Here is a 10,710-nt window from a genome sequence, read left to right on the forward strand (position 1 = left end):
GTCTAAAATATATTAAATAATAAGTTTCTTAAGACAATAAGTAAATATGTGATGTGAGCTGAGACCAAATGGAATCGAACCAGTCATGTCCTCCAATTACATAGCCTTCTATACATGTTAATTAATTTGCCTCCTTTCTAGAACTGATGGAATAAACTAAAACATGAACAGAAAATGATGCAGAAAATTTTCCATAAACTCGATGAAGTTCCGATCATACATTCTGGCAAGCACTTTCATGATGTCATCGATGGATGGCCGATGGAGAGGATCGTGCTCCACACAGGCTTTCGCTAAAACAGCTAAGCATGAGACCTCTGCAAGAGGATAATCCTCCAACTGTGGATCTATGAAGCTCCTAAGTTGATCGAGGAAACCACCTTCGCTAGCACCCCCTCCCAAAAACTTGAAGGACTCCTTAAACAACTTTCCATCAATGTCCTCTCTTGCCGAGATGAGCTCAAGCAAAACAACTCCAAATGCAAAAATATCCACCTTCTCAGAAGCTGATCGTGCAGAAGGTACTCTGGTGCAACCCATCCTTTGTCATTTCCTTCTGAAGATCCCAAAGCCGAGATGCTTCCAATGTTCGAAAGCTTTGCCCTCCAATTTGCTGTCACAAAAATGTTTCTAGTGTTTATGTCTAGGTGAGCACAAGAGGGGAAAGTACAACGGTGTAAGTAGTGAAGTCCTGTTGCAATATCCAAAGCTATTTGCGTTCGTTGATACCACTTTAGAGGACTAGATGGACTAGACAAGCAGCCCCCCAAGCAGCCATTGCTCGGAAATTTAAAAACTAGATAAGACCATGACATGTGATTTTCGCCATAAGAAACTGCCTCTAAGTTCACGATTTTGATGTGGTTGATCTTCGAATGCACGTCGATAACATGGCTCCGGTCCTCGAATCTCATCTGATTGATCATCACTTCAACATTATTTATCATTTCTGATAGAGATTTTAGTACCTGCAAAAGTAGGGATAAAAACATTTAAAAATACTTACAAGAGAACAAGGTTGTCGTAGTATAGCAGGTCAAGCAAGGTCGTTCTCCATAGGGATTGAATGAATAATTTATGTAAATACCAAATCTTAATTAATTATTTGAAAACAAAGTTTGAAAGATGTTGATTTTTTGACCTAAAATATTAAAAACGAATTTAATTAAAAACAATTAAATAAATTGGCAAAGTAAAGAAAACAAAAGAAAATAGTTTTGAACAAGGATTTAAAAAACATTAGGCGCGAGTCGGGCAGCAAGTTGGCACCTAGCGCCTAGGCAGATAAGTGGGGTCTAGGCGGGTGCCTAGGCGGCCTAGGCAGATTTAGGTAAATTTCTTGTGTATCTTGTAAATAAGTGCATATTGACACTTATAAAAAATTATACTTGTATAAAATCCATAGATAAGATAATAAAAAAAAAGATAAAATCAATGTTCTAAAAAACACTAGGCGCTAGTTGGACGGCGAGCTGGGCGTAGCGCCTAAACGGATTTATGTAAATTTAATATAAATTAATTAAATTTACTATATAATATATAAATAATATGCCTTTTCTTTTAAAATAATATATATGATGTTAGGATTTAAATACATACTAATGTAAATGGTCTTAAAAAAAAAAAATAAAACAATAGACCTTTACCGGTTTATGTAAATGATCTTAAAAGAAATAAAAGAATAAAAAATAGATAAAGAGAGTAATTGGACTAGAAATAAAAGAATAAAAAATTAGTAAAGAGAGTAATTGAACCTGGACCCGTGCAATCAAAATTCAAAAGAGAGGAGATGGTAGGACCATAAAGAAGTCACCCACCCCTTCATCTTCTTCCTCAGTTCCTCTCGACTTGCAACAACATTTTTCCAGAAACATTTTCACATCCCGACGTCTTCTCATATGTCCGCCTAGGCCCGCCTAGCTTCCGCCCAGCCCCACCTAGACCCGTATAGCTCCGCCTAGACCTGTCCAATCCCACCTAAGCGTCCACCTAATACATTTTTCGATTTTGCGACTGAGTAACAGTTAATTGAAGCGGTCGGTCACCGTCCAGTGCCCAGGTACCGCATAGGCCGATTTTTAGAACACTGGTTTTGAAAATAAATTTGAGCACTAGGGTTTCGCCATCACCTTAACAATCCTACGTAGTTCTTCCAATTACTTATGAATTACACATGCATATTTTGAAGGTTAAGTTTTTCTAAAGTATGCCCTACTTGGAACCTCCAACATAGAACGTATATCTAACATGCAACCCGTCTGTGGCCTCTAGATCGAATGTGAACATGCAAGACTCATTAAATTTTGTGAAATCCTTTTGAAAAACCATATAACCCTTAAGACTTGTCGTCCATCCTAAGAAGTTACACATATTATCCACAAGAAGCCAACGCCAATTTCAGGGACAGCTCTCCGCCAAAATTGCATCAAATTACTTTTCTAAATATCCTAATGGTGATCAATCATTAAGGCAAATAAATAATTTAAAGCACAGTGATTAACAATTGAAAACCTACATGCATAATATTATAAGTGAATTGAAAAGAAACTACATATTCTTGCTAAGGCTCGTGGCCTCGCCCTAGTAACCGAAACTAATTACTAACAACCATAAAACAAAATATTATTAAAATCATGGATAGAAAACATCTTGAAAATAACTTGAATTGTCAAAGGTTTGTGTGCGTTCTCCTCCTTTTCTTTTCCTCAAACCCTAATGGCTAAAAAGCCTTATTTATACTACTCTAATTAAAATCCTCCTAGTAAAAGGTCTTAGAATAAAACTAGGAAACCTAATAAATTGAAATAAAATAGGAAACATAATCCTAATTTAACTTGGTAAATTCGCCCAAAAATCTGCACATCCACATTTTGGACCCAAATCAGCTCCAAAATTAGACTAAAATAGCTAGATTTAAAGCTTGGACTATTCTAACACTTCTCCATAATGCCACGAACCCATCTAAGGTCATCTTAGGCTCCAAAAACGCAGTTTAAGCCCAGAAACGTCACTTTCTAGCAACACACACTACTCATTTATTTAATCGCCAGAAAATAACCACTTGGTAGAAATTATTGAGATTTTGATACGAATACGCCAAGGGACACACGAACGTCTTCCAATTTGAATCACTCCAAAATTCGTCCGTTTGATCACATTTTGCTCTAGAGGAAGTCAAATGTCCTATATTAAAAATATAAAGCAAAGTATCAAAATTCTACCAAAATAACCAATAAATTATAACTAAGATTAGGGTAAAATATAGGGAACTTTAACGCAAAACTCCTAATACTCTTCACTTTAACGAAAAACCACATTTTTACCCTAAAAAATCAATCAAAGTACTATTCACTTTACCCTTTATTTTGTCCTTATTGTTAAAACTCAAAGTTTTCAAGCTCTTTTCATTAGTTTTCCTTAAAATATATGGTAAAATATGGAATCATCAATTCTCCTATGCACTTGAGAGACAATCTTGTTTTCTTCATTGAAATCCCTTGTTGCTCTCCGCAGCTCTTCTATGCTATAATTGAACAACGAGTACTTCAATCCTGCAAGAATATCCGACGATAAACATGATGAAATCGGAGAGCTTCTGCCCGTCTGACCGGATTTATTCGAGCTTCTGACAGTTGAACATGAAATTGGAGAGCTTAAAGCAGTAAAGCCTATGATCTTCTCTCTCTTCCATTTCCTTAAAGCCCTTTTATACAAAATTACAAATGCAGGTAAAGCTGCCAGTAGCAAAGAAAACCCAACAACAGAGCCGACTATATACAATTTCTTGATCAGTTTCACGTTTCTATTCGAATTTTCCACAGAAATTATGGGAAGAAAAGCAGGAGCTGGAGGTGGAGAATGTTGGATGTTGAACTTCAAGAGCGGTTCTGCTCTCAAAGGAACTAAAACAGTTGTATTCGGAAACATAATTTTGCTCGGCGCTAAGTGATTCACTGACAATAAAACTTCAGGAGAGATGCTAAACTTCTGGCTCAAGGTAACTGGCCCATCGCCTTCTACGAAAGGGTAAGTTACAAGGTACTTCACACCACTATTGTTAGCTAACTTCTCAAGACAAGCACATCTTAGACACACATGAAGCTCAGTGCCAACCATAAGCTTGTTTTCTTGGGACATATTCTCCTTTTTAAGTGTAAAGGACTTAAGCAAGCCTTCAAAAACCCCACAAGCTACCTCGGAGTATGACATGTTTTGCAAAACTTTGTAGCTGAAATTTGCCTAAAAATATTGATCTGAGCAAGAACAAGTTATGGGAATAACAACTTCCCTACCTGGTTTGAGTTCCTCGTATGGAGATGTTAGTTTGTTGCGTCCAAGCAGTTGATCAGTGTCTATTCAAAACAGTTCGAAAATTCAGGTTGGCTATGTAGACCAAGAACGTTTAGCAAGAATTTTGGAACATATTGCAAGTGTATCTTGAACCTAAATAGCTAGCATCAGCAGCACATTCAGACTGGTCATAGTACTACTGACCATAGCTTGAACTTAGGCACATCAAGATTAGAAGGCAAAGGTAAATCATGGTTTTCTGATATCAGAAATTGTACATTTAATTCTGTTAGGTGGTTTAAGAAAAGGAGAGGAAGAATTGATTTGGTTCATATGAGATTAGTAAATTAATTAATTGATTATTGCTGATGAGAGAAAGCCAGTAATGAAATATGGGTGTTGCAAAATGCCACAAATGGCCGGCTATAATAGTAATAGTCAGATGGGAACAGATTATGATATAATATAGTAACCACGCTTTGATACCAAACTAACACGTCTGACCCTGATATTCCTCAAACACTAGGGTAGACACGTAATGACCGACACCTGAGGGTGACGAAACCATGTTAAGATGCATGAGACTAACGAATATAAATAAGACTTATAAATTTAAATGCAATTAATAAGAAAATGAGGAACGTGTTCAGAGTATATAATCTAACTAGAACACTAAAAAGAAATAATATAAAATTGAATGAATACAAGAATGGGTCCTCACTGAGAGGACTCAAAGATGTCGATGCAGAAGTGTCTTGACGCCGAAATCGTATGCCTCGATTCTAACTCATGAGGGGACACTTTGACTTGTTTCTCTGTGTTTTTTGCAATCAAAGATCCTCTAAAGACTTGTCGTTGCATTTTTCAATTCAATTTTCTTCATTTTTAATTTAGAAGTAGTGTGTGAGTTTTTATTTATTGATTAATATTTTTATTTTGTTGTATTTGACCAATTTAAGTAAAGATTCAGGTAAGGAAAGAAAAGGCATTCTCAGTAGTCATAGGCTCATAGCTGATAAAACAATCCTTAGGGGACTATAATTTGAGATGACAAGAGAATAATTTGCAAAAAGGGAGAGTAATGTTGAAAAATTGGGAACATGGAGATTAACTTTTCAGGCAAAGCATGAACCACCATCATATCATCGATATTGTTTCAATCTAATCACTTATAACTAGGTGTGGATTTTATCACGAAAGATTTCGTGATATAAGGTATGCAACTCCCACCTATAAGATGTATAATACTTTGTTATGTTTTTTTATGTGCGATTCTATTCTCCAACATGTCCCTTCACGAATGGCCCCACATGGGTCACACAAGAAACCAATTCCTACATTGGAAACCAGCCAATTCATTAAGTTGAAGCTAACACATCTTTTCGAGAGCCCAGTCATCCTTCATTCACTAGAACTAATGCAATTTTTCGAAGACTCAATCATTTATTCAACACCCTTAGTTGGAGTTAGCCCAACTTTTCAAAAACCAACTTAAGAAAGCAAATTCAAACCTAGTAAATTAGGCCCATAACATGTCGAAAAAATAATCTACTCTATATATTATTTTGTTATATTTATGAAGTGGGACTTTATTCTCCAACTTGTTGTATAATATAAGATTAAACCCTCAATAATCATGTGGTATAATATGTCCACATGTGTATAAATTGGTGAGTGTTTATTGATATTATAACCTAAAATTGGGAAACACAATGATGTTGTTTACAAAAGAACAATTTTATTCAAACCCATGTTTTGTATCTTTGCACCCAATTTGAAATATTAATATGAATTGGTCTATCCTACTATACATTTACCATTGAGTAGACACAATTAAAATTAAAAATTTTAAAATTCAACAAACCCTACTTCAGCAATGCATCTCAAAACATTCTCAAATCTTCAAAGTCTTAAGCAGCTCCAAAATAAACATCAACATTCCAACTCGATCTTTCTATACCGAGTGACTTCATATTTATACTACCTATTAACACCGTTTATGGTAAGTGTTTTCTTATTATATGTAGTATATTATGTTTGGAAACTATACTTGTTTTACGGAAATGGGTTATTACGTTTTCGAAAAGGTTTTATAAAATTTTATTTTCAAACCTACTCACCCTTGTTTTTCGCCCCTCTAAGTTTTAGTGGCAGAGCTTCTGTGTCAACGAGGATTCTTGGCAAATGTTGGTATAAGAGAGTACCTTTGATGGTATAATTCTTATCCTACTTTTACTGTACTTTACTTATACTTTGACATCACGTGTGAATTGGGTTCAATCCCGCCAACATGCACACTTTTGCATTTAGGCGCTTTTAGGTTTAAATTTATTCATATTTTTTACATCACTACACTATATGTCTTCATTACCTTTCTAGTGTCGGTCAACACAGCTCAATTTGGAGTCTAGACGAACATTCTAGGTCGAAACGTGTCATTAAGGCAAACATAATCCATTTGTAATCTGCAAAGTAAAAACACAAATTAACAAGTGTTTCTCGATTGTACTCATATTTGATCAAGTTATGGTCCACTTGATATTGCATGCCTCAATTATATAGAAAATGCCCACATACATTGTGTGAAATTTTTTGAAAGTTATGGGAACAAATGTGAAGAGAAATGTGGGAGAGGAGAGAAACAAACGTGGGATTTAAAAAGAGATTTGAGGTGGGATGCTTTGGTTGATATGTAAGTGAGGGAAGAAAAAAAAGAAACTTTTATATGCGAAACTACTTTAGTGTCCCCGATTTTAGTTTCTAATTTTCTTATTGGATTATAAATAAAGGACTAAATCGTATTTTTACTCTCTTTTGGTTGAGAAGGAGAATTTTTGAAAATGCAACAATTCCCAACATTTCCGCATATAAAACATGTAGCATTTGGTAATCACAATATCTCGCATAACAAACATATCATATCGAGTGCTCATCGACATATACTGACACATGAGTTCATGCAAAGATATTCTAACATGAACAAGACTGGGTATAATAATGATTTACGCTCTAGTACTACAATTACGTGAAGACTGGTGCTATGTGCATCACATACGAGTCCTAATTGCCTATAGCAATATAGGACAGGACTGGCACCTACAATAGATCTAAAGTGAGCGTACGGTGCGATGTGAACATACACGTGAAGACTAGCTCTGGCCTTGGTGAGTACAAACACCAGTGTAGCACACAATGAGCAGATAATGTAAATATGGTCATGCCACAGAAATTCAATAATTCTAATCAACATAATACTATTCATATTCGTAAGTCTAATTAAGGCATCCCCTTATAGTACGCTTACATGTGCATCCCATAAGATTATTTCATGATTTCCCAACATTACGACATTTCTGATAAACGTTAATTTTATTATGGAATCACATAGAAAATGAATTATTAATATGTATGGAAACTAAATAAATATATATACTATATAAAAGAAAAGACCCACTTATAAATACTTGCAAAGTCGTAGCCGTTCAAACTAGTAAATACGGATCGTCAATGCTAATCATACCTAAGCATAATATAGACCCATTAGTAAAACTCAATTTAAACATTTCAATTTGGAAAAACGGACAGTGGATTCAGATTCAATGCATCGAAATACCTTAAGAAGGGTCCTGGGCAATTTCCGTAAAAAGTTAACCGAGCCACTGAGGCGGTCAACTATGTTAAAACTTTAAAATTTCACTAAATGGATGCTAAAACGGACTCGGGGCATTGACATTAGCCTATGAGGGTTTCTGAGAAAATTTCAAAAAAGTCAACTAGCAGTCTACAATAAACTTTAATGGAATATTTCCTCCTCAGATGGAATATTTTGTTAAAGTTAACTGGAAGTTAACGGAATATTCCTGCCAGATTCCTAAATGGGTTCGGGTCGACCGGTTCAAATTCGGGTTTTTTTTTTTGGGTATTGGGTCGGGTCAACCCGTTTGGATTTGTGGGATGTACCAGCTGGACCAACAAAGAAGAAGGCCGGAAATTCACGGAGAAGGCCGGAAAACTTCAAAGGTCTATAATAGGTTCAAAACTCAACCATTTTCAATGAAAAAAAAGTCAAAATGAAGCTAAAGAGATAGAGATTCAAAATATACCCATTTGGGCTTTAGCCGTGGCCGGAGTTGGTCAAAAAAACCTACAAAAATCGTGGTTCTCGCAGGAAAACTAGGGAAGTCTCCTTTCGTCGTTTCTGTGATACTCCATCGTCCAAAAACACACAAACACACTCAGAATCGAATCATGAGGAGAAAAGGATAAGGTTTTGAGTATTTCCAAAGCTTACCTAGGTCAGCATCGGCAAAAGTTCGCTGGAGAAGACAATGACTAGTGGCAATGGGCACTGCACAGTTTGAATCCATTAACCCAATGTCCTGAGCATGTTAGGTGATGTGATGGTGGTGACCAACTTCGAGGCTAGTGGTTGAGACTTGTCGGAGTGGGCAAGGTGATGGTTATTGGGCTCAATCATGGCGTGCATCCGAGATGGGAAGAGAGCTAACAGAGTGAGAAAGATGAGAGGGAAAAGAGATGAGGGAGAGTTTGAGAGAGAATGGAGTAAGGTGACGTGGTAGAAAATGAGTGGGAATTTGAAGAAATGGGGGCGAAGAGGAATGGGCGTGGGCCACGTTGGCTCACAAAACAACACACAATATCTCTCCAAATGAAATTACCAATTTGCCCTCGGCATTCGATGCTTTGTAAAATTTTAACCGTAACTTTGAGTTCGATTTCGCTTGCGCCCACGCATTCGTAGAAATGAAGACTATATGAATACAGTAAAATAGTAGCTCATACGCGTCACAAAATGATTGTTAACAAAAGTCAACAATCTTGCCTCTAATGGCATTTTCGTCAATTCACTCTTTTAAAATTAATGAAGCCATAAAATAAGGGACGGGCTTTTACACTTAAGGCTTAAATTGAAAATCTTTGGGCAAAAATTGATTAACTTATATATCAAACTTGCTAAAATACCATCTCAAAAGTTTAAGTTGAGGGTATAGCTATATATTGTTGGACACACTGACGTAGTTTGTTTATCGGACGATGAATAACCAGTTACAGAATATGAATTCTGGGATCTATCTAACGTAGTTTCATCATGTGTTCTTGTTGCTATGGGATATGGAGCGGGGGTGTGACATGGTTTAGCACATTTAGTTCTAATGTTGACGTAGTTGCTAGGAGTTTGTATATGCATATTCTTATCAAATGCCTTTTGATCTAATGAATGTAGGGTAAAATATAAATTATGTAATTTGTACTCTTTTATCTTTCACCAAAGCTTCGACGCATTAGAATCTTAAGCGTAAAATGGTGTCGAGACTAACTTAGTGGTGGATTTCAATGTTAGAGGGTTCTAGTAGGTTTGTCAAAATTCAATTTGGTGACCAATTGAACATCTTGATAGCTAAAACGTAAAGCTCATGCATGGCACAATCTGAGCCATTAAATTTTTGTCAATGCCTGTAAACAGAGCTCTTTGTATAGTCTTGTACTATAGAAAACATGTTGAGGATTTTATTCCCTTATTAGAAAGAGGCAAGGAAATGGAATCGTATCAACTAGTTGATTTGTTTTTTGATCACATGTTAGTAAATATAGAGAAAGAAAGTTAAAAAGTGAAATGATTCATAAACATGAGAAAGTTAAGCAATGAAATAAGTTTCATACCCATATTTTAATGAACACTGAAAACCGAAGAATCAAAATAATTCTAATTTGTATTCCTTGTAACTAAACTTGTATTCAACCTTTCAAATTTCCAAGAAGTTTAATATTCACTTGAAAACTACTGCCCCGAACTACAAAGTTCCAGGAAGCTAAGTTTCATGAAAATTTGAAAATCCTAATCCAAACATAACAATTCATGAAACTTTTTTTTTTTTTTTTTTTTCATATCATAAAATTTCAAATTTATTTGTACCGTCGAAATTTTCTATAAAAAAAATAAAAATTACTTGTACACGAACACTCACAAATGATTTTTAAAACGTGTTTCACACAAAGATCATACATTGTTTACCATGCATTCAAGAATCTTATCAAACTTCAACTACTCTAGGTATCAGATAAACTATCAGTTAATCATATGAGTGGGTTAGCCGTTAGATTTGATTTTCACAACTGTCTAAATTTTCTTTTATCAATCTCAATTATTCATTTTTCATATCATTTAGTTATATGTAATATTGAAGAAAAATGTGTATAATAATGCCAAACTATTAATTTGTTTTTATTTTCTTTATTTATTTTAAAAAATTGCAACCTTTGTACTAAAACAAATTGTACCCTTGTAATTAAAAAAGGAATGGCATCTGCCCGTTGGGACATGGGAAGGGCAAACTTGTCATAAAACGAAAAGAAATCAAAATGACGTTTTGGTCCCCCACAAGGAAGCAGGCACTATCA

The 10,710-nt window shown here is 35.3% G+C and overlaps 1 pseudogene; it reads right to left on the reverse strand.

Moving 5' to 3' along the window:
* Positions 1–66: 66 nt before the first annotated feature.
* Positions 67–4,543, reverse strand: LOC103956786 (annotated as a pseudogene).
* Positions 4,544–10,710: the final 6,167 nt, after the last annotated feature.

This window comes from the organism of the source record quoted next, unplaced genomic scaffold (genome assembly GCF_019419815.1).
Source record: "Pyrus x bretschneideri cultivar Hongxiangsu unplaced genomic scaffold, Pyrus_bretschneideri_v1 Contig5, whole genome shotgun sequence".
Classification (NCBI taxonomy): domain Eukaryota; kingdom Viridiplantae; phylum Streptophyta; class Magnoliopsida; order Rosales; family Rosaceae; genus Pyrus; species Pyrus x bretschneideri.